Source organism: Condylostylus longicornis, unplaced genomic scaffold (assembly GCF_029603195.1).
Source record: "Condylostylus longicornis isolate FDR11 unplaced genomic scaffold, ASM2960319v2 ptg000018l, whole genome shotgun sequence".
NCBI lineage: Eukaryota > Metazoa > Arthropoda > Insecta > Diptera > Dolichopodidae > Condylostylus > Condylostylus longicornis.
The window spans coordinates 9,534,279-9,558,902 of record NW_026577987.1 but is presented as its reverse complement, the minus strand read 5'-3'; the positions used below and the strand labels follow the sequence as shown (position 1 = coordinate 9,558,902).

Genomic DNA, 24,624 nt, shown 5'->3' with positions numbered 1-24,624 from the left:
GTAACAATATAATAAAAGACACCAAACAGTAATTAGCAAAACAATTCTAATAAATAATTAAACATGTTGTAAATCTATATAACAGTGCCTTCATAAAACATTTACATACATATAACGTACTTACATTACAACTATTTTGGTTATTTATCGCACCGCTACAAGAAGGTTGGGACCAAAAAAATAATGTTTAAACTTTTTTTTTAAATATCTCTTAAAAACTATGTTAATATTTTTGCATTTAATATAAATGCAAAATGATTCAATAAAAATAAAACTTAAAAAAATTATGCCACGAAATAAGTTGAATCCATGAAAACCCATTCGCCTTCCTTTAGTATAAATCCACAATAACAATTTCAAATTTTAATATTATTAACTACATACCTTTTCTTCCAAATAAATACTTCAAATAACTCATAGATAAATGAAATTGTTATTCAGATCTTAAGTGGCTGAAATAAATTTTCTTCTGTTAATGCTGCGTGCACTACATTAAATAGACTTTTCTGAATGAATTAATTTTAATCATGGAAAATACTGTTGAAAAAATCCATAATTTCTTCTCTAATGATTCATTATTATTTTACTTTATATAATATTATACTGTAAAATTTATTTACTACTTTGTACATATACACTACAATATATTAAAAAAAAATACCAGGAATATAATATCATGCAATATACACGTAAGTTTATGTGAACGTTCAATATTCAATCACCGAAGTTTTGGACATCAATAAATTTCCTGTTTCCTTTACCTAATCAAAAAATATTTCCTATATACTAAAATAAAACCATACACTTATATTTGTAATAATAACAGTATGTGTATATGTGTGAATACTTAAAATTTACAATATTACATTAATGGTACATACACAATTTTATACCAATCTATATTTTGAACTAGTAAATATTTCCAAAAATAGCAACGTTGATATACAGTCGAGAATCTCCCTCTTCAGTACAAAATACTTTGTAGAGGTAAATTTTCTTCTACATAGGTATAAATGATTTTATGTGAGTTTATTATACTCGTATTTACCTGAATAACATAAAATATTGCTTATTTTAGTAGGTATTTCATAACGATTAAAGGCAGCATCGAGTAAACGAAGGCAGTAGTCGGATGTATTAAGATTATATTAAGATCTTTTCTCTTTATACACTACCTATATGAGTATTCTAAAAATTTTTCTTAGCCTGCTCATCAAATTTATATTTGTACATAATCTGTACATTTTGCATAAAAATATGCATACATACTTAGGTAAGAGATGCTTTTCGAAATCCCTTTTTTAAAATGTGACCTGAAAGGAATGATTTTTAAAGATATTGCGGAATAAAATTACTAGATCACGTTGAAATCTTTCCGACGATACCCCATATAAGCACATTTATCTATTTCTAATTTAGTATATCATAGCTTAAAATTGGTCGAAAAATTTGCTATAACTTTAAAAAAGCGGCCAGAAAATTTTTGGTTTCATTTTTTAAATTTAATGAGAAATGAATGTTTTGTTTAATTTAAAATAAAATTAATCTCATCAAATCATCTACTTAAAAAAATAATAAAATTCATAAAATCAACATCTTACTTTGGACCTATTGCATATTAAGTTATCGATAGGTGAATTTTAGCGCTCAATTATTTATAAAATAAAATTTTTACCATAGTACATAAATTAGATATACGCCATTTTAATATTCAACATCTCTAATTCTATACTCAATAAATCCTGAATAAAATTTTAACAAACTTATTATTTAAGTAAACTAAACTTCAAGATTTATATTTCATTCAAACCATAATAAAAATAGAACAAAAATATACTTACAATCTTTTAAGATTATACTTATAATCTTTTTAACGTAATTTAAAAGTTATTTATTCTAGTCCCATTCGAGTCAAAACATCGATCATTTATCATCACCACATCACTCCCACAATTTTCACTTATTTTATTTTCATTTCTTCAAGATCTTATTATTAATATTATTATAAATGATTTACAACTATACTGGTGTATCGGTAAAAAACTTTTTAAACATTATATCAAAATTTATTGATCTTTCATGAAATATTTATGAAACAGAATGAAACATTAAAAACAAAAATAATGGTCAAAACATAAGAAAAGAATAAACGGATAACCATTAAACACGATTCATCAAATTGTCTAAGTTTAACACTAGATTTACGTGAGTACTAAACACAACAAAACAAGAAAACAAAACATTGAAATAAAAAGTGGCATAAAAATATTTTCTCACTCCCTATTTCTCTTCTCTTTCCGTCTGTTTTTTTTTCTTCTCGCTTTTTACAAATATGTAATATTATTATTATCTTGTTTCTTTACCTAAATTACAAGGCAAATAAAATATCCTTGAAACGTCTTCATTCCTTTTTCTATAAATATAAAAAACAAAGAATACTTTGTCTTAACTTATTACCCAAAGAGCATACCCACCAAAAATCTTCTTAAAATCCATTTATATTGATAATCACTTTTTTTATATTGTTAAATTAATATATCAATGTGTATCCTATAATACACGTATCAAATCTATACTTAGTTTACTTGTTTATGCGTTTGCCTCTAAATCACCCTTATTAAGACCACTTATACATGATCTCTCAATGTGGTCTTTATTTTCTCAAAGTCTTTTCTCTATTTATTTTATATTATATTGTTTTCTCTTATATTTTTCTCTCTCTATATTTATTTTTAATATAATACCATCATACTTTGAAATTTACTGCTATAACATTATATTTGAGACGAAGTTTTAAAAATGTATCATTACGAGTACCTATATGAAGTCGAGTACTTATATTTTATACTAAGTATATGGTAGCATGAAGAAAAATACCTTTAACCATTATTGTCATTCTCTATATACAGTAAATTGAATCGAATAAAGATGATACCGTATACATGTTATGTATATGTAGTATAGAATGTTTACACACTTTTGAACTATAAGATGAAGGAAAGAAACGTATATAAATAAATAAAAAGAATGTAAGTTATGTGGTAAATATATAAAATACATTAAGTACCTACCTAGTTATATAAATGTTGTGTATATTTTATAAAATAATATATTATTTCTTTCTGGTTTATTAAATGTCCTTTCAGCCAAAAAAGAAGAAAAAATAATAACGAAAACAAGAGGAAATAAAAATATTATATAAAAAAAAGTTAATATTTTACCTTTAAATGTTCGCATGATGTCGTTATTCAATAAAATTTATTCATTGTTTTTGTTCATGAGAAAATTCTAGCAGTTCTAGCTGATTTTTAACTTTTTTTTTGTTTTGTTAAAATAATTCTTTTATGATATCCTCTTAGAAAAATTTCATGTCAGTTGTTTATTCATGCACTTATACAAAATCTTATCTTCTTATTGTATAACTGGTTGTCTCGTATCTAGAAAATTTGCAGCATTTTGAATCCCTTAAATCATAACATTTCCTTAATCATAACGGTTGGCAAGAGGAATTATATACCAAATTTTAACAAAAGTTCAATTAACAGGGTAGTGCTAAAGAGGATAGTGCTGGTTGTGCTAAAACTAGAGAAATCTGTAGTGGTACTACAGCTAAAAAGTTTTTTAACAATGAAGACTCAAAACTTCGCATCATATGCGATTCAAAAATTTAAAAACATGATTACTAATGTAGATTTTAGCTATTGTTCTTTAAGTTTGTTCTTAGCTCTTGTTCTGATGTTTCTAAATTATATTTAATCTTGTACCTACTTGACATACGAACAAAGTTATACACAAAATTCCAAAAAGAGAACATTGAACATTAATTTCATTGATTTTGAATAATGTTTCCATGCAAAAGTTTTACATAAATTTCATGAGAGTCCACACAATCGTATATAGCATAGCACTTGCATACGAAGCATCCTGTACACATTTGTTTATTTCTATGAACTATTTGAAAAATATATGGTTATTAACTATGAAATGTGGGAAAAAATAAGCATGAATATCATCACAGTCAACTAAATATTGCATTATCACTTCTCCGCTAGTCTAAATTTACCCCCTTGTTTCATTGTATTGCACTCATACTTCGAAAAAAAAAGTTAATAGAATATGAAAAATTAAACAATTTTTTAGTTTATGAGTTGTATAGTTTCAAATCGTAAATAATTAAAGTGCTCTTTACTTCGACAATGAACTTAATAGTGAATGTTTAAATTAAATTGTACTTGAAAACGGAACTACGACAATATGGAACGCCAAATAAATTTTCTTTTCAAGAATTATAACAAAAGGGATAATAACAGTTGAACAAACAAGAAAAAACGAAACAAAAGGATTGGAATTATGTATTTTTAGAATTTCTTACATTTCCAAAAATTTTCTAATCTTAAATTTTCTATACAATATTAGATGCTGTTCAAGTACGAATTTAATTTAAATTTGAATAAAGCAACAAGTTTGGAAGTAGCTTAGAATTTGAATATTCAACTATACTAATGGAATTTGTAAGAATTATTAAAGGTTTCAATTGCACGTTCAGCAGATACTGCAGTAGAAAACTGAGTATAAAAACGAAAAGTTCTAGTATAGGTTTTGCAAAATTAGCAGGAACACAATGCCATATAATATAGCCATCTTAGTCCTGCTACCTACAATTTACACTGTCCTGATATTCTATTATATTGATATTCTAACATTTAGAATATTTATTTAAAGAAATTATAAAATTAAAAATAAAGCGAATTTTGAAATAATCATTTTTTTGAAGTAAAAATTACGACGAGAAGTAAAGTTGCATATATTAGGGGGCTAAAAATTTAATGTATAAGAAGATTAATATTTCATTCCACTTTGATGAAATCCAAACACTCATTCATAGAATCTATATAATAGTTTTACAATATACTTACATGTATGTGTATGTAATTATTGCATAGCACAAAATATTTTATAAAAAAAAATTTAATACGACTATAAAGAATTCATTTTAATGTGATACGAGTATAATAAAATTATTACACATATAGAAAAAAACTTTCATGTAATCACAAAATACGTAAACAATAAAATGTTATAAAATAAAAGAAATAAAAAGGTTCTAAAATAGTGACGGAAGTGAAATATAATAGGGACAAATAGCATTATGATAAAAGCGACAATATCCACAGTCCGACCTTCTTTAACAATATTTTACTTTTTTTTCTTGCATTGTTGAATTATTATGAAAAATTTAATGGAGCACGAAATAGGATAAGATTTATTTTTATTTTTAATATATTAGAAAATCCATATCATTGTTAAAATAATGTAACGGTAAATATAACAACAAAATGACACACAAAATAATTTTAAATGAGCTTCCATTTGAAAATGACATAAATATATTAAAATATTAAATTAAATTTGGTTGAAATAACCGTAAATAAAAGTGAGTTTTCTTTTGGCAAAATGTTTGATTAACATTGCAAAACTAATATGGAAGGATGTTTGAATTTTTATATTTCCATATTCATTCACATCCATTTCTAATATTGAAATATACCACTTTATTTTCTCTCACTTATTCTCTTACTCACTAAGAAATTTGAAAATTATTTCAAAATAAAATATGTTTCAAAAAACCCATTTAGATGAAGAATCTGATTAACTCCTTTTTTAGAATTTGATCTATATTTTGTCAAAATTTGGTTAATTCACTTGTAACTTCATCATGCTGAATGCAAGGCTAGTAATAGAACTTAAGCCTGGATTTAAACTTTTAACTTATTGTTTTACAATATTTCTATATACATTCATGAAATCAAGCAAATTAGCTGTAAATAGAAAGTAAAAAATTTTTGGAAACCCGTACTGGAAAAAAATTTAATTTTTTAAAATTCAGGTTTTTTTAACATGTCGTTAATGGCAATTTATCTTAATTTTTTATAATTATCTCAATTTAGTTGTGAATTTTCGAGAACTGTGTAATTAATGGTATTTTGAACGTACGAGTACCCGGCCTAAAACCACATTAATCAATATTTAACTATGTCATTGAACAATAATATCTCTAATGTCAAAATGTACAAAATAAAATGAACTTTACAGAGAGCTTTTATTTTAACAAAAATATCACCAACGTCAAACTTAAATGAAATTTTATTTTAAAAAAGTTAAAATTTCCATAAAATAAAAATTAATAAATAAGAAAAAAAAGCTTTCAAAATTGTAATTGCTTCTTTAAAAATGCAATAAAATTATTTTAAACTCAAACTCTCTCAAAAACAAATAAACAATTCATATATTCTTGGAGAGTATTTCAAAATATACAAAATTGGATCATTCATTAAAACCACAAACTACATTATAAAGATGTTCATACATACATACATGCAACCGCATTTTTTTATGAAAAATCTAAAAATAATTATTTCGTGTCTCTCAGTCTAACATTCCGATTGCCAAAAAAAAATAAAACAGGAAATTTCACAATACTTCGTTGTAAACAAGTGAACAGAATATTTTCAATATAACAACAAGATAATTTCCAATTATAAATTATTCTTTTTTTAAAAGGTAGGCACCAAAATGGTGTTTTTAACATATGTACAAACTACAAATAAAAATTTATAAATTTATAAATTAAGGTGATAACAAATTTGGAATCACAACAATTTATTTCCCTACCTACTTATATTTATTAATTTCAAGGACGCAATTAAAATTTCAGAATTAAAAATTTTCATTCTAAGAACTATAAATTCTTACATTTTATTAAAATTTTAATGTTTCTTTCAAATTAAATATTTCAATAATTGTCATAATATATTGTTGTTTGTATGTTATAGGCCTAAAATTTATTGAGACGCTTTAAGAAATTTCATCATATATTAATCAATCATATATGTACTATATCATCAAATACATATTATACAGTTGAATTTCTATAAGAAGGAAACTTAGAAAATTCACCAACAAAGTTATTTTCTTAATTTCTTAAGAAAATATATACAAATTTTTTGTTCGCCCTAAACTAACCATATTATTATGTATGTCAATTTTCCGTTTCGCTTTCTTTCGAATCGAAATTTTGCTTTTTTTATTGAATATGTCATTTTTATACCTAACCAGTGCTGCATCCGTCCTCTAACCAAAGAATCTTGGGTTCAAACCCCGGTCAACTCACTATAAAAATGATATTCAACGTTATAAATATAGTTTAATATCCAATACTTATAAAATAATAAATTGATATAAGACTAATTATTATACCATATTATCATAATATTCGATATTTAATATAAGCAAAATAAAATCAATAAATATCAATAACCTTAAATATTTAATATAAAAACAAACGAATCAATAATTATTAAACTTTGCATACATTTTAGAAAAAATGAGATACGCAATACGGAAAATTTTTCTTACTCGAAAATTATTAAATACAAATATTATATGACAGTCAGCTATTTCCTTCTTACTTGGTAAGTGAAACAGCGGGATACATCGCCTTAAATCAATTGCAATCAATTTTACGAAGTTTACTGTGCGCATTCTTGCCCACATACATATGTATGTAAGCAAAACTTTTTTAATGAAGAAAATTTTTTTCAATATTTTTTTTTTCACTTTTTACTAGGTTCAACAATGCTTAAATAGTTATTATATGGAAAAAAAAATAAACTATACCAAATTTGACACTTGACGCCCACTCTATTCTGTACGAGTGAGAATAGTGAGTACTCTTTAAGTTGAAAAGACACCGTGATTCTTCGGAGTTTCTCCTACCAAGGTTGAACTATAATATAAAATTTTGGCGCCAAAAGAATATTTTTAAATTTAATTGTGTTTTATATTTCCGCTCTTCATTAGTTTCTCCATAATAACATTTAAAATATTTCTCTTATATTTAATTATATTTCAAAATAAATTTTTTTTTAAAATTTACATTTTCAATTAAAAATATAGTGTTGATTGTCTAAACTAAATAGAAAACAAATAATTTTGTAAATATTGTAATTTCATATTACAAATAAATGTAATTCTTATGTGTGTTTATAATTTATAATTTGATTGAGCAATACACGCGCCAAGCTAACACATACACAATTTATATCCAAAAACAAAAAAGAAGAAATTTTTGCATATAATTTGTCACAACTACAAAGAGAAATTAAGTTAAGCATATCTCTGCAATAAAGTCTATACTCTACATTTATGTACATAAATTATTTTTCTTTCATAATTTCATTGCGATATACTTTCGAAAACCACAAAACCACAATTCAATTAATAATATTATTGTTCTGTTTTCACTTGACTCAAATCTCAAAATAAATTTTTTTCTCTAAATAAAAACAAAAATTTTAATATTTTTAGAATTTTTTACAAGTCTACAACAAAATATAAAATAGCAAAACAACTCTTTAGTCTTTATCTTAACTTAACTCTTATCTAATGTCATTTATATGCTCGCATATTCATTTCATTATTATACGGTAAATCTCTTTTTTACTCTCGCTTAATTTAAATTTAAGTATTTCGATTATTAATTTCTCTATTATTCTCATTATAATAAATTTTGATATTCTCATTTCCGAAAATTCACCTTATTGTGAGATTTTTCATTATTTTTCCTATGATGATTATTATTGTTTTGTTATTTTTATATTTATAAATAATTTATTTGTTATAATTTTCTGTTAACATTCTCAATCTCAATATCTCAATATTCGTCCAAAAATAATTTCCTATTTTTTGTTTTTGCTATTGTATTCATTCAAAATCCCAAAAAAAAATGCTTTATTTTCTAACTTTTTGTTTCTGTTTTTTTGAATTCATTAAGCAAAAAAAAAGGAGAAAATGATTTTCCCTTTAGTTGATCCGCAAATGAGGCATTGATCGTTCGTTCAGCCTTAAATAATTTTTATTGTAAACGGACTAGATTTTTTTTAATCGTTAAAGCAGAAGAAGAGTAACGCGCTTTCATTTCAATCAATAAACGCTAAAAATGGTATATTCGAATAGTAATTTTACGTAAAATTAAAAATTTATAATAACAAATAATACATAATTTTCCAACTAATAAAAATTAACGATATTATGGAATATTTAAAAAATAAAATAGAAAAAAATTGTATTACGTAAAATAGAAAAAAAAAATTAAAAATACAAATTTTCCATGTATAATTGTGCTTGTATCTAAAATATACATATGTACATATGTTTGCATAAAACGTATAACAAAATTGAAATACGAAAATATAATAGATTCAAACGTATTGCCGTGCCGCGATTCAATATGAAAGAGAAATAAAATAAAAAATGTTTATGTAAATAGTGAAAAATTTCAATAAAGTGCACATTTTTCGTGAAAATTTAATGAGTTCATAAAATTATAAAATTCTACATATAGCTAACAAATAAATAAGAATTTAAAAAAAAATTCGCGTATGTAAATAAGCGTACCCATTAATAGTTTTGAATACTAAATAGAATAAAAAATATTATAAATTTTTAATAAAATGAAAAATGACTGTAGACAAACAGTTTTTTGTTAGATTAATTAATTTACTAATAAATAAGCACTAAGAACAAAAAGTATTTGAGTTAAAAATCAAAAATTATCGAAATAAATAATTATATTGCAAATATTAACATAAAATTAAAAAATAAACATTTTCATTAATAATTAAACAATTTCATATGAAAATTAGTTTATAATCAAAATGCCATAACAAAATTTTGTAAATATTTTCCTTTTAAAATTTGTAGAATTATGCATTCTACTTGATATAACAAACATATATAAAAAAAAAGAAAATCAAATATGTTAGCACATGTATTGAATTGTGAGGCCCGTCAACACTCTTATATATTCTATAATTTCATATTGTCTCTATTTGAATACTATTTTGGTTGAATACAATCCATCAAGACCTGGACTTTGATATTAAATACACATATATGTAGTACACATGCGCCAGTTATACTTTAGTGAAATCTTGTATGAATATTATACTAAATTTTATAGAAACATAAGAGATTATTAAGTTAATTCATTAATTTATTAGTTGTAATTTATTAAGTTAAAATTTACAATATCTCGAGAAATAAATTATTTTCTCCCATATAGGCGCACATTCACAAATTTTAAAGCACTGTTCATAAGGCTTTCCACAAATGTTTCTTCATATATTTTAATACTCAGTTATATTTAATAGTTTTTCAATTTTTCAAATCACCACAATTTTTAATCTCTATGTATTTACAAGGATTGCGGCATATTATTGTATATAATGGTACAAAGGTGAACAAATCTTAAATATACTCAGTTAAAAAAAAAATCAATTTAATCTTTAAGTTTTTAATCCTATTACTGTATTACAAGTAGAATTAGTTTATGATAACAATTTATTATAAGAAAATTTACCGACAGAAACAAAAAAAAAAATATTCATGCCAAATGTGCGACAATAAGTTGAATTCATAACAGTCTTATATGGTTTTAAATTAATACACAATGTTCTAAATGCGTTTAATTTTAAGTATTTAAAAAATTAAAATATATTTAAAGTGGTTGATCAAAAATGAAATTCTGTTTTCAATTCGGCTAAAACGATTATGCTGCATTGCTTTTATATGAGGTTAGAAATTATATTGAGTTGAGTTGAGGTTAGAAATTATATTGAATTTCAAACGCATAAATTAAGTTTGAACATATATTCAGTATTTCTAGAGACACTTGGAAACTAAACATAAACGGAAATAAAGAATTAAGAAGAAGATTATGATTTTATACGCGTTTTATATAAAATAATCGAAAGTCAAAAATAAGTCAGTTTGTCATCATTTTACTAAAGTCAAATATAATAGATAAATTAATACAAAATGAATTATGCCAGATTTTAATGCGCATGAAATAAGATTTTTTCCGCGTTAATAACAATATTTTTGTCAATAATTATTTCAGATGTTTGACAATACTGAGAACATTTCTGACACGTCAGGGTATAACAAATAAATTCCCGCCAATAATTAAAAATAATTTAATATTTATTTTTAAATGAATTTGCAAATTTAGACTTTCTCTATGTAAAATTATAAATCAGCTTACGTATATTCACCAAAAAAAAAAACTCATTATTTAAAAAATTTCAAAAATAAAACATCAAGGTTCATGCCAATGCGTGGGTTTTTTTTTTTGTTTAATAATGAATTAGACGCTTCATTATGTTATTCATTAGAAAAATAAAAATATAAGCAAACTATACGTATATATTAAAAGAAAAATCGAAAGACTTAAAAAAGCCTCTAAATTTTAAAACAAAATTAATTTCAAATTTAACTAATTTTTATTTAGTTTTTCTCTTGTTTTGACTATAAATTTTAAAATAAGATTAACTTTGTTATATTTCCTTATTTTAATTTGGAATTGAGATTTTTAGATCGCGCTTTTCTCTTTAAAATTATATAATTGACGAAAAAAAAGTTGAAAATCTTGAGATATTTTAAAGATTTTAATAACAGTATTAAGAATTATCAAATCATACAATAAAATTTATGGTTATAATTTTTGTTCCATCATTCTACACACTTCTCAATAAAAAATATTACAAAAATAAGCGGAGAGAAATATAACACAAGTAAAAGTAGTTTTATTAAATTACAACAAATATTTCTCATGAATTTAGAATATTTTGATGAGAGTGAATGAAATTAAGAATAAAATCATTTTTATATATTCTGCAGTAAGACGAGTCTTATTATGAAATAAAAAGATTAAAGAAAAAATCAGAAAGCTTTATGGGGCTACCGTGTCTATACTTTCATTTTAAGTAATAAAGATAACATTTTTCTCATATGAAAGTATAACTGAATCTCTTACTCGAGACTTATGTGCAAAAATTTGAAAATATCAAGAATTTTATGTCAAAATTCAGAAAAGTGCAAAACATCAACAAGTTTTTCATAAACCTATAGAAAAACATTTTATTAAAATAAGTATTTGCTAAAACCCTCTGCCTAGTTGCCCTCGTTCTCAGTGTTGGTGAGTCCATGTCCAACTCCCTGAAGGATATCTTCGGTTATTTACTTGAAACAGGAACATTTTTCATAGTTAATATACTTACTCATAAAACTGGTTTATTTTGTTCATGCAAAACTATTATTGTCACATCAGCTTTAGTAAAATTTTTAAATTTAGAAGAAAGAACTTCTTTACACTTCATTTCATAAAATTTTGTTCTTCAAGCTTTTCAAATATCTGAAACAAAAGTTTTATTTTGGACAGTACAGGACATTGAATTAAATATACTTATATGTAAATATTTTTATTAAATCTTAAAAAAATAATTTTTTTCAATAATACTTTAAACGAATTTGAAAATTCTTTAAAACTAAAAAATAAAAGACTCCTATAAATTTATTGAATGTGTATCAAAATTTAAATATTCATGAAAATTATACAAGATTACTTGAAAATAAAAATTTTAAAATACAAAAGAAAATTAATTTTTTATTTTAATAATAAAATAACAACTCAAAAACAATTCAATTCGAACAAAATTTAAAGAGTTTTCTCAAACAGGTACAAAATGTGTTTAAAGAAAAAAAAATTCAATTAAATTTTTAATTGAGGTTAAGTTCTTTTGTTTTTAAATTTCCTTAATAATGTTTATTTAATTTTTTTAGTTTTCAAAATTTATTTAAAAAAGAAATTCTTTCATAATAATTTTTTTATTCTTCTATACAGGCATAAGGTGGCAAATAATTTCAGGGATGATTCTTTGATAAATTTCTATCAAAAAGTTCGAGTGCAGATACAATCGTTTTCAAGGTACCGACTATAAAATCGAAAATAAAGAGCAATAAATCGCTTGTAAAATAATCCGACTTTGGTTACTCTACCATTTTTTTCAACAGAATTTAGCTCGAAAAGAAGTATATCTGCACCCTCCACCGCTCAATAATTTTTGCTGGAAATTGATGAGAGAACCATCCCTGAAATTTTTTGCCACTTGATGCGAACCACCCTGTATAAATTAAAATTTAATTTTTGCATATTTTTTTTTTAATCCAAAACAATTTCATATCAAACCGACTAAAAAATTTGTTTCTTATTTAATAATCAAAGTTATAAAAGAAAAGATGGGAAAATCAATTTTTTTTTCCAATTTCTCTTATAATGTAGATAAATCTAGTTTTTTATCCAGAATAAATAAAATTTTGAAAGTTTTCATATTAAAAATGAAAATAACTAATATTGTATTTAATAAGAAATACTTAATATTCAGTACTTTGTATAGTAATGGAATTTCTATAACACTACAGGTGTAAAAACCAAAAAAAAACAAAAAATAACATAACCATTTTTGGTATAATGAGGTTTTTTTCTTGTGTATTTTCCAAAATACACATATTTGTATGTATAAAATTTAAAATTATTTGCTATGAGGTACAACAATAATATGAGTAGTATGTAAATTTATATCCGATAACCATATTTCATACTTTTGTATATTATCTAGTATATATATACATATAAATACAATACAAACATATTTGAATATTTTAATATTTGAATTTATTCTTGAATAATCTTCCCATATTATAAAATCCTTGTATACATGAAATATTCTAATATTACAAGATATAATATTGAAATATATTTTTTAATGACTTTTATAGTTAACATACACATTATACACATTACATTACTATATAATATGTGAATTTCATTCAAATACATAATGTCGTATTGTATACAATATTTGTATGTATGTAATAATTTACGTAGTAAAAATTTATTTTGATTCTCTTATATTTTACTTAACAAAACTTTAAATAGACGTTCTTACTAGTATATAACAATAAACTTGCATTGCATTTGAAAGGATTTCTAATGGAATTTTTTTTATATAGAAAAATATTTTTATTATTTTTAAAGTTTTAAAAATTTTTTAAAAGTTTTCTAGACAGATCAATAGATAATGATGCCAATTTGAATAACAAATAAGATTTAAAATATGAATTGAATGTATTTGACTAATTTAAATTGGAAATGAAATACGAAAAAAAAATAATTAAGTAATTTTAATTTTTTTTGTTTTATTTTTGTTTTGGAAAATTCTTTTAAACTTCTTTAAATTCCACTTTTAATGAAATTCTAATAATAGCATTGAAAGTTTAAAGAAAAAATTGAGAAAATTAAAAATTCGTTAATAATTCGATAGCAAATATATACTTCTTGTTGTCCTTGCAATTGTTCAATTATATCTAACGATCGTATTGTGTATAATTAGGAAAGTATTGATATTGGACCAAACTTTATATGTCAAAATTTTTGGAACAAATCATTTCACTTCTCCTTAATGTTTTATAATAACAATATTATTATTATTGTACTCAATCAGTTAGTATATCTATAAGCTTCTGCAGGTTAATGTCAGTCGAACTTATTTATCTGAGAATCTTTATACAATAATCTTTGCACTCCAGCCTAATAATACATAAAGGCTACCAGCAACTCCGGCACTATATTAGTTCTAAGTACATACTTATGATGTAAAAAGAAAGAGTCGTTCCAATAAAACAAAACCTATTTTATAAACGAAACATATTCTAATTTATATTATAAAGGAAAACCATAAATTTTAAGACTTAAAATTTCTTAAAGTGTGATATCTTTCGAATCAATTCCTCATATGCATTCGCGGTTTACTGGGACAAGTAACACAGTTTTCACTAAACCAAGGATTATAACGTTATGAATGTAACGAAATAAACTTAAATAGAGCACCTTTTACTTTTGTTACAATGTAAGCATAATAAACGTATCATAAACACTGTTAAATAAGCACAGAATATTTTGCTTACCTAAGCATGTCGTCGCTACGGCGACAGCAGATTTTTTGCTAGCTCTTTAATGTCGCGATAACGGAGTGCAAATGGTTTGAATTATTGGAGAATTTATGTTACTTACTTACAAATCTGGGTTTGATTTATTTCTGATAACTGGAACTTTATATCCCAGAGACTTATAATTTAAATACTATTCTTTGAACATTTATAATAAAACAGGCCCTACTTTTTTGTTATGAATTTCATGCTTTTCTATAATTCATGCGAAAATTGAGTAAAATTTTTAGACAAAACAAGATTTTTAGACAAATTCCAGCAAGAATGCTTTTTTTTTAGAAAATTAACTTGCGCATTAATAACCAAATTTAGATTTTTCGCAGCTTATTACCTATGACTGTTGAATCTTAATATTGCATATTATCGAAATTTGCTTTTGAATACGTTTTTTGAAATTTATAGAAAATATTCGAAAAATATTACACAATTTCGTCGACAATGCGATGACCATGTCAGATTTTTCCTTTGAACAAGAAAATTCGCACTTACTACTTAAAATGTTTCTTTTACATTCAAATAAATTTATATGGAGAAAAAATATTTTTGTACAGAAAAGGTTTACATTTCTTTCAATGTTGTTCTTTTAATATTATTCAAGGACTATGCGTCTTTTTTATAAAAAAAAAACAAAGAAATTAACCGTAGGGATGTTTTAAGTCTTGCTAAAACAATGAAAAGAACAAAAGAATATTAAAAATAAAAATAAACCTGAATTTTTTCTATTTTTCTTCATTCTTGTTAAAAATATTAATTATTTATTTTATTTTTTTTAGTCCTTATAATCCTTTTTGTACATAATGTCTAGTCAGAATAATAAAAATACTTTTCTATATAGAAATAATGACAATCATACATACCTTTTACATAATTTATCATGACCATCAGAAATTATTACAACTTTCACGTTTCAATTAAGGGCAAAGAATATTTGATTTAAACCTATAGAATGGCTATTATGAGAAAGAGCTAAATTTTACTCATTTCAATAAATTTTCTTATGCCAAAATAATACTAAATTAATTTTAAACTAAAAACGGTCTGCCCTATAATTTTAGACTTGAATTTTATTCGTATAATAACTTTAGCCGAAAATATCATAACTGGGAGAAAATTTCAATTAATTCGAATTAAAGAAAATACCAATTCATAAGCATACTTTGTTTTATTTTAATTTAATGAAATTCTAAAGTAGATTTAGATATTGATTTTGTTCTTATTTCTTTTCACGTCTTTGTGATCTAAGAATTAGTTAAAAATTTGTAATAGAATTGCATTTTGCTGTAGTATTCAAATTTTGGAAGGAAACCAATTTTATTTGTATATCTACCACATATTAAAGAAAATTTCAATTCACATTAAAAATTAACAGAATATTGGAAAACATATACATAATATACTTATTAGCCGTCCAATATTCTTAAAATAATTTGATTTTCATAAAAATGAGTAAAGTCCGAATAAACTAGTCATTTGTTTTAATTGAGTTTAACAAATTTTCCCTTCAAATAGTCTAATAAACAAATAGAATTTAAATAATAATTAGTAAGGGAAAAATTAATATATTAAAAGTGTTGCCCATTATTTTAATACAAAAATCGAAAACTTACAGGAATTTGTTACTTCCTGTAACTGTTGAATCAAAAAAAAACCTGACAATTATAATATTATAACAATATATTTATATAATATTATAACAATTACTTGTTTGGTAATCCTTTGATTATAACTATATATATAATTTGAAGATCAGAATTACTAAAAGTAATGTGTGCGGTATTGCACTCTGCGGCACTATTTTATTCTACTTTTGCCAAAACAGTACATTTATATTTAGATTTACGCAAAACCCATGTACATATATCTAATAGACTAAACCTAGATTCCATAATATTATAGAACTAACCTAGCTGTGCATTCTAATCAGTCTTTTAATATTTCATTTGAATTTTTTTGAATTAAAAATAATATTTTAGATTTCACGTTGAAAAAATTAATGAGATTATTTTCTACAACCATAAGCGAAACATTTGATTATTGGAATAAATTCAAATATCTTAGTGAAACCGAAATCTAATTTATCAAATCTAAAATTCACTTTTCAAAGTTTACTTTTAATCCGAAGATTTAATTATGCACTCAATTTAAATTTGTATTTCTCGAAATTCTCAATGTAGTATAACAACATAACCATAAAACTTTACTGCATAAATCTAAAAATTTCAATCTCAAAACTCAAAATTCTACTTAAAATGTTTTTCTTTTAAAATTACATTTATTTTTTTTCCATCTTCTTCTCGTTAATAATAAAAGAAAAATTGCAAAAAATGGAAATTAATTTTCTCTTATTTTCCTTGATTTCTACTGTCTCTCCTTAAAATATTAATTTGAAAATGCGTAAACGGAAATCAACAATGAAATGTAAACACACAGCAACAAAAAACAAAAAAAAAATAAATAAATAAAAGAAAATAAAAAGCGTATTTTGTAATAAAATTTGTATAAAGAATAAATAAGTAAAAAAACAAGCAACAAAAAACATACAAAATTCATTCAAAGAATGTGTATAAAATGCATGTATAAATTGTATAAGCATTTATGTAAATATATTATGTACTAATATAAATAGAAAAATACCGTTATTAAGATCTCATGATAATTTTTATTAGCCCAGGGCTAAAAACGTCCTAATTTTATGCCAAGAATAAAATCAGGAAAAATATATAACATACTTACTACGTATACTAATGAAAATATTTACAACAAAACCAGCATTCACTTTTTATAAAATGTCTGTCAGTGTGTATGCAGATATAAAAGTAAATTTATTGAAAATACATTTAAATTTAAAAGAATCTAAATACCCATACACAAAGATTTCTGTATTATTATTATTGTTATTATTATTGCTATTACGATATATTAAATAATATATGTTCAGATGTATGAGCGTGTTTGTAATTCATCAGATTTCAATCTCAGTCCAATGTTCCCCAATTTTGTTTCTCTTACTCTGATTGTTTTATGCTGCTGTTGTTGTTTTTTCCTCTATTTTTTGTTTTCTTATTTTTGCCTTTCTTTAAGTAATCTTTAATGTTTTATCTCTCTTTCTGAACGGTACTTACTTTTGTTTGTTTTTCGCATAATTTTGAATCATGATGAGTGCTCGTAAAACGCACATGTTCTCATATTTGTATCATGTTTTTTTTTGTTTTGTTTTCCATTTCTCTCAGAAATTGATTACATATTATTTTGTTATTTAGATTTATTTATGAGAGAATATAACAAAGCTAATTTTTGTAAAAAATATTATAAAATCGATTTTCATTTATAATATAACAAGAAATACATAAATATTTTAAGTATTATGAACGCAATTTGCAATTCATTCTAATTTTATGTCAGAAAAGAAAAGAACGACCATTGCATTTGGTCCAAATTAGAAGTCAATTAATATTAATTAGATAATATTTTTTAAAAACACAACTTATTTATTTATTAATAGAAAAATTTTAAATAATTTTAAATAGAATTTGAATAACTTAGCAATATTAGGTTTATATACATAGTTTTACAAGTTCTAACGTAGAATTTATTAGAGTTCAGACATTTAATTAGAAAAAAATGTCCTTCTACATTCCATTCAAAATAATTTAATTAAAAAATTAAAAAAATTGAATTTTGTATCAACCTATTTTATTCTATTATATTTAAGTTACAGCTTTATAAACTTTTTTGATTTTCTACTAAGAAGAGAAAATTTTTTTGGTTTCATAACTGGGTTGCAATAATTTGATTTTACATACTCTATTGCCGTTTACATTGAACATTGTATTACATTGGACATTACCATTACATTGGAACACCTTTTAAGTTCTAACCATGTATGCAAAAGTATGCAGTAGTAGAACATGCGAAAATATTTTTAGTAAACTACCATTTGGATGAAAAAAACTATTTTTATCAGATCAAAATGTTTAAGAAAACATACTACTTTATACAATTTGTAAATAATTAACTTTAATCTAATAACTACTAGCAAAAATTATGAAAATGTATCTGCATATTCAAAACGTAAATTATAGAAGTAATTCAATTAAACTTCATTAAAATATTCATAATTTCTTTCATAATTTTTACAAGAACAAAACTACTTATAATAATTTTGCTATATAAAATAATTGTACCCAATTAACATGCATAAGTACAATTATTTTCCGATATGTGCACAATATCCTATAATAACCAGATCAATTCTCTAACATTTCCAACATTTTCAATGTTTTGTTTTTAGTTTACTTTATGTAAAATGAAAATACAAAAAAGATTTTAATAAGTGAAAAATAAAATACGAAAAAACACTACAATATAAATTTGTTGAGGAAAAATATTGAAATATCAAATATGCAAATGAAACTCATAAATTTCAGATGAAAAATTAAAAAAAAAAAAACAAAAATAAAAATTCCATAGTATTCTGTTATTGCTTTGTTTCCATTTCATCATGAGATCTACGCACACATTTTGAATATGCAAAATTTACAATTATTTTCGATGTTTTGTATAAAATTTATAATGTTTTTAAGTTGAAAAAGTAATTGATTTAAAAAGGATTTACGTTGAATAATTGCCATACTTGTATGTACATAATGTATGCATGTAGACACTTTATTTATTCTGCAAATAAATTTTTTTTATGTTCTTAGAATCTTTTATTTTAGATCAATATTTTGTTTCAATTTTAAAATAAAACAAATTTAAATATTGTTATTGATTTCAGTTTATTAGTCGCCCCATTGTTACATTTTCAATGAAATTCACATAAATTTGTGGTAAAACTTTATAATAATGAATGGAAATTGTAAAAATTAAAATTTATAATGAAATCATGGAAATCTATGAAATTTCGGTTTTCAATCTATCAAAACTTAAATTTAGAATTTCGTGGCCAGTTTTAATTTTCGTAATTAAAATTAAATTTGAAAATTCATTGAAAAAATTCATATACTAAAATTAAAACTGTAAAAATATTCATGACCTTTATTTACCATTATATAAAAAATTTATTTTATAAAGCTTTTATTCGAATCTCAAGGTTATTACTAAATTTTATGTAAAAATTCAAGATTCAATATTGTTACTAGACCTTTTGCGATATTCAGTAGAGTTTGCTGAATTTGCTATTGTAAATTTATCTGTAAAAGTATAAATAAGAATATTAGAAATAAGTTACTTGGGACAGCATAAGCTAAAAAAAAAAAAAACAAAAAATTTCTAAAATGTGAAATTTTGCATACTTTAAGGAGCTCCTGTAAAAACTTTTTAATTATCCCATGCGACGAAAAATCTTGTATAAAAACAAATATTTAAACAACAAAACAAAACTTAAAAGCATATTTTTTTTCCACTTTTTTTCAATTTATGCTAAATATAAAATTTTATCCTCTTTATGTAGTCTAGACACAAATCCATACACATGTATACAATGTAATTATATTCATAATCTGAGTGATACTTTGTCCAAATTTTATTTCAATAAACTGGATTACTTTTACAAGTTGCTTTTAATATTAAGTTTACCAAACTATTATAAGTTCATATACATTTTGTGTATAACATGAATCCAGTATGGTTTCTGTGGTTTTCTTTTCATTATAAAATATTAAAATTAGAAGTATAACATGCACTTCTCTCTAAACCTACACTTTCTATTATTATACTTATGGTTTATATTACAGTACAAAATGTACCTGGTGTATATTAAAAAATCATTAACTTTTCTACAGCATTATGTTTATAAATTTTCATAAATTGTATCGTTTCAAAATAACATCCAAGTTTAAAGGTGTTGTTGAACCCACATTTAATTTTTTTTAATATCTAGCTAGTAATTTTAAAATTTATTTTTATAAGTAGAAATTTAATCTTACTAAATTTGAAATTGCACAGCTCTTTTCTGCAAGGTATTCTTAAATAAATTAATTTTACATGAAAAGTTGCGAAAATATATATATATATATATATATATATATATACATAATTTTAAAATGTTAAAAGCCATTATAATTCAATTAGGTGCTGAAAATTTGCATTTTATTCAAAGGAGACCACAAAAAATAAAAACAGATCATGCAATTATGCAACAACAATTGAGAATGTGTAACCGAATAATTTTGTCTGAAAGAAAGCGTTCAGAGGTAAAATATAATCAGCGATTGAGTTTCAGTTCCTCGCATATCAAAACCATAACTTGAAACAATTATTAAATTTTTGCAGAATGATTTTAGTAGTTTATTCAGTTTTAGAATACCTTGTTCAGAAATATCTCGCTAGAGTTTAAACACGTTTCGTTTAATATCTCAAACTTTTAGTAAAAATGACTTTAAGCGAGGGAGTGCTTTGTTCTGAATGAAATATTTGGCAGCAAAATTCCCTATCATGATTAATAGTACAATTCAAACTCATTTCATGTTTTACTCAACTTTTCGATAGCTACATGTTTATTGTGTCATAATGTCAAAAAAATTTCGATTTATTATAAGAAAAACAAAATAATAAAATAAAAACATTTGGCTGCGAAATAAAGAAAAAACAATATTTGACTAAACAATAACCATGACTTTCGGCAACAAAAATTTCCTCATTCCATTGAATCTCTCATAGAAAATCGTATATTAATTTTTTTTTTATGTAAATTCAATGCCAACATATTATTTACAAAAAGCTTTTACAATATAAAAATAAAACCATCCCACCTGCCAACTCTGAATGCATAATTATCTTACCTTGATCTGAGACATCTCAATGTAAGACAAGGTGGCATAGATACAAAGATTAGTTTAATTTTATTTTTAAATATAATCAATTTTTATTTATATTTAACTAGTTCAAAGACTTTTTTTTTACATCATTGTTCGAAATTTTGTTGCCAAGTAACAATTAAGCTAATAAACTTTTCGAGAATCAATCGAATAAATTCCTTTGACTTTCTAATATTATAATGAACGTTTCTAAAACATTATTACTCGACATTTCAACGTTCCTCCAACCGACATTTAAGTGACTGCTTATCCAATTTCTAAGTTGATCATTTTGTTCTTTGCTACCCTGTACGTAATCATGAAACTTTCAATATTCTCAAAACATAAATTAAAAGAGAAAAGGAAATAATTATTTTTATATTTATTCATGCCTCCCTTAATATTTCATTTTAAAAATTAAAAGTGACATATTGTACATAAATAGGTTCACAATGTTTAACATAAGGACAATAAGATCGGGAAAAAGCAATCAATTGGCATATTTTTTAAAAGAATTCAATGTGAAATCATTGCACTTATTTTGAATGTCAAAGTTAAAAGTTCAGTTAAATTTTTTTTTTTCAAATCGCATGAAATTAAATTTATTAGGAGGTTTCACATTTTCGTAATAGGGCGAAATATTATGCATTTTTTTTTGTTTAAAAATTAAAAGACATAAATCTGGTATAATATGTTAATCGTTTTGTGTCGACCAAATACTTTTAAGAACAAGAAAAAATCTGTTAAAATCATTTTGAAAAAAGTGAAAATTTTACAATCTTGCTAAAACTTTCTAATTATACCTTGTGTAGTTTTTATTTATAATGTTGCAGATTCTAGTCTTAAATTATTTTGACACAATGTAAACTTTCTCTCAGTAAAACTAAATAAACATCTTATGCAATGAATTTCTACTCTTAACACTTTAAACGAAAATTGCTTGTCCGTTTATGATACTAAAATTGTTATCTGAGAAGCAAATAAATACATTTCAAAGTCAAATAGCTTCGTTATTTTTACGTGAACAGGTAGTTTTTTCTTAAATAATATTAATAATTTTTCTGAAAGATTGGCTTGGTTTTCAATTCATACCAACACGGAAATTAATAGAATATAAAAGGATTTCATTGAAGTAGGAATTGATGCCTACATCAGCAAATATTTTTATATAGTTAATGTTGGGTTCTGTGTACTTGCCATATTAATTTGGTGTCATCACTTTGTATTGTTGTATTGTTGAAGCTTTTCAAATAAAATTGCGTTTTACGTATATTTACTAGGAGCAAATAGATCGGATAAGCGCGCTATTAAAATAACTATACCACAATAACTATCAACGTTGAAACACCCAAAATCCAGATTTCATCTTCGATTTATTGGACACGTATTTACCAATTTAAACAGATACTCTCTTTTTATTGTGCGGAATCACCATACTGCGCTCATCAAAAAGAAAAATATTTTTAAAATAAATAAAAACCAGTTTCAAGTATATGTACTCAACTACATAAAAATTTATTTAACTTCAAATGTTTATTTTCTGCAAAAGCAAATATTTTCAGAAAAATATTATGAAACTACAATTTCGTTAAGAATTTCACCCCCTAACTTAGGCAGAATAAATAAATAATATATTACAAACGTTTAACAATTTTAATCAAAAATAAAAAAAATCACATTGTACAAAAATAATAAAATTAATTTTTTAATTTACTTTTTCCCCCTATATAATAAGTTGTCAGAATAAACTAGAATAACATGAAATTTAGTCTTGTTATCTAAAATAAAAAGTTGCTTATCTTAAAAAAAAAAAAACAAAAGAGTTCAGAAAATTAAATATGAAAAAAAGAGAAGAGGAAATACGAAATAGTATAGATAACGATAAGATAACGGTAAATCTCATTATTTTCACGTTAATATCAAAATTCTAAAGTAAGTAATATAAAATTTGATTTTCTTATCGATTAGTTGTCATCGATTACGTTCTATTTATTTAATCCGTTAATCATTCATAACAACCTTTGAAACTATGTATTGATAAGCTTTTATAATGAAATATTTTGTGTTCTTGAATTGATATTGTATAAGTGAGACGAAAAAGTGAGTGTGTAAGTGAATGAACGCACAAAAGTTTTTTGATATCAAAAAAAAAACACTGGATTAAAAATAAATTTTTCTTTCTTTTAAAGCTTATCGTTATTTTTTCTTTTTATTATATTTTTCCCTCTCTTTTGCTAAAAAGCTATCTTACCGAAATTAAAATGAAATAGGTAACATAAAAAAAAACATAGATAAAACAAAAATATATGTAAAGCGTTTTTCAAAGGAAAGGTAGGAAAAAAAACAAAAACAAAAATAAACGAGAAATATAAAGGAAAAAAAAATTCCAATAATCGTTGTCTTCATCATCAACAAAAATTGCCTTAGCGATGGTTGCTCACCTGTAATTGCTCCGATTTTGTTTATTATTTCTTTTTTTTTCATTTTATTTATTTTTATATTTTGCTTTCTTTTTGTTTTTCAATATTATTTTTATATACATACATACATATACATATTCACATTAAACGATAAAAGTCAAGGTCGTTGCTTACGGTAGTGAAAGAAATTGTACACGAACTCAAAACAATATTGCAAAACAAAACAAAATAAATTGACACTCTGCTTGACAAATGAAAATTACAAGAGCGTTATAACTGAGAATATACGAGTATGCATGCATACATTCGTATGTGAACTTTATTTTTATATAAAATTACACACATATCCATCTATACATATATACGTATTATTACACATACAATAAACATTTCATTATTAGCTATATATGAATTTTATAATTTAATGTCACTTCTGTTTTTTTTTCCTTCTTTATAAATTTGTTTCCGTTCTATTTCATCCTTCTTTGACTTTCTTTTCA

General features: G+C 23.5%; 1 protein-coding gene across 1 annotated transcript in view; it reads left to right on the top strand.

Moving 5' to 3' along the window:
• The first annotated feature begins 8,878 nt into the window (after positions 1 to 8,878).
• Positions 8,879 to 24,624, top strand: part of LOC129606350 (5'-AMP-activated serine/threonine-protein kinase catalytic subunit alpha) — an 86,665-nt gene continuing 70,919 nt past the window's right edge. Inside the window, exon 1 of the mRNA XM_055516636.1 lies at positions 8,879 to 9,001. The gene's annotated coding sequence lies outside the window, so the exon portion shown is untranslated. The remainder of the gene's footprint in view (positions 9,002 to 24,624) is intronic.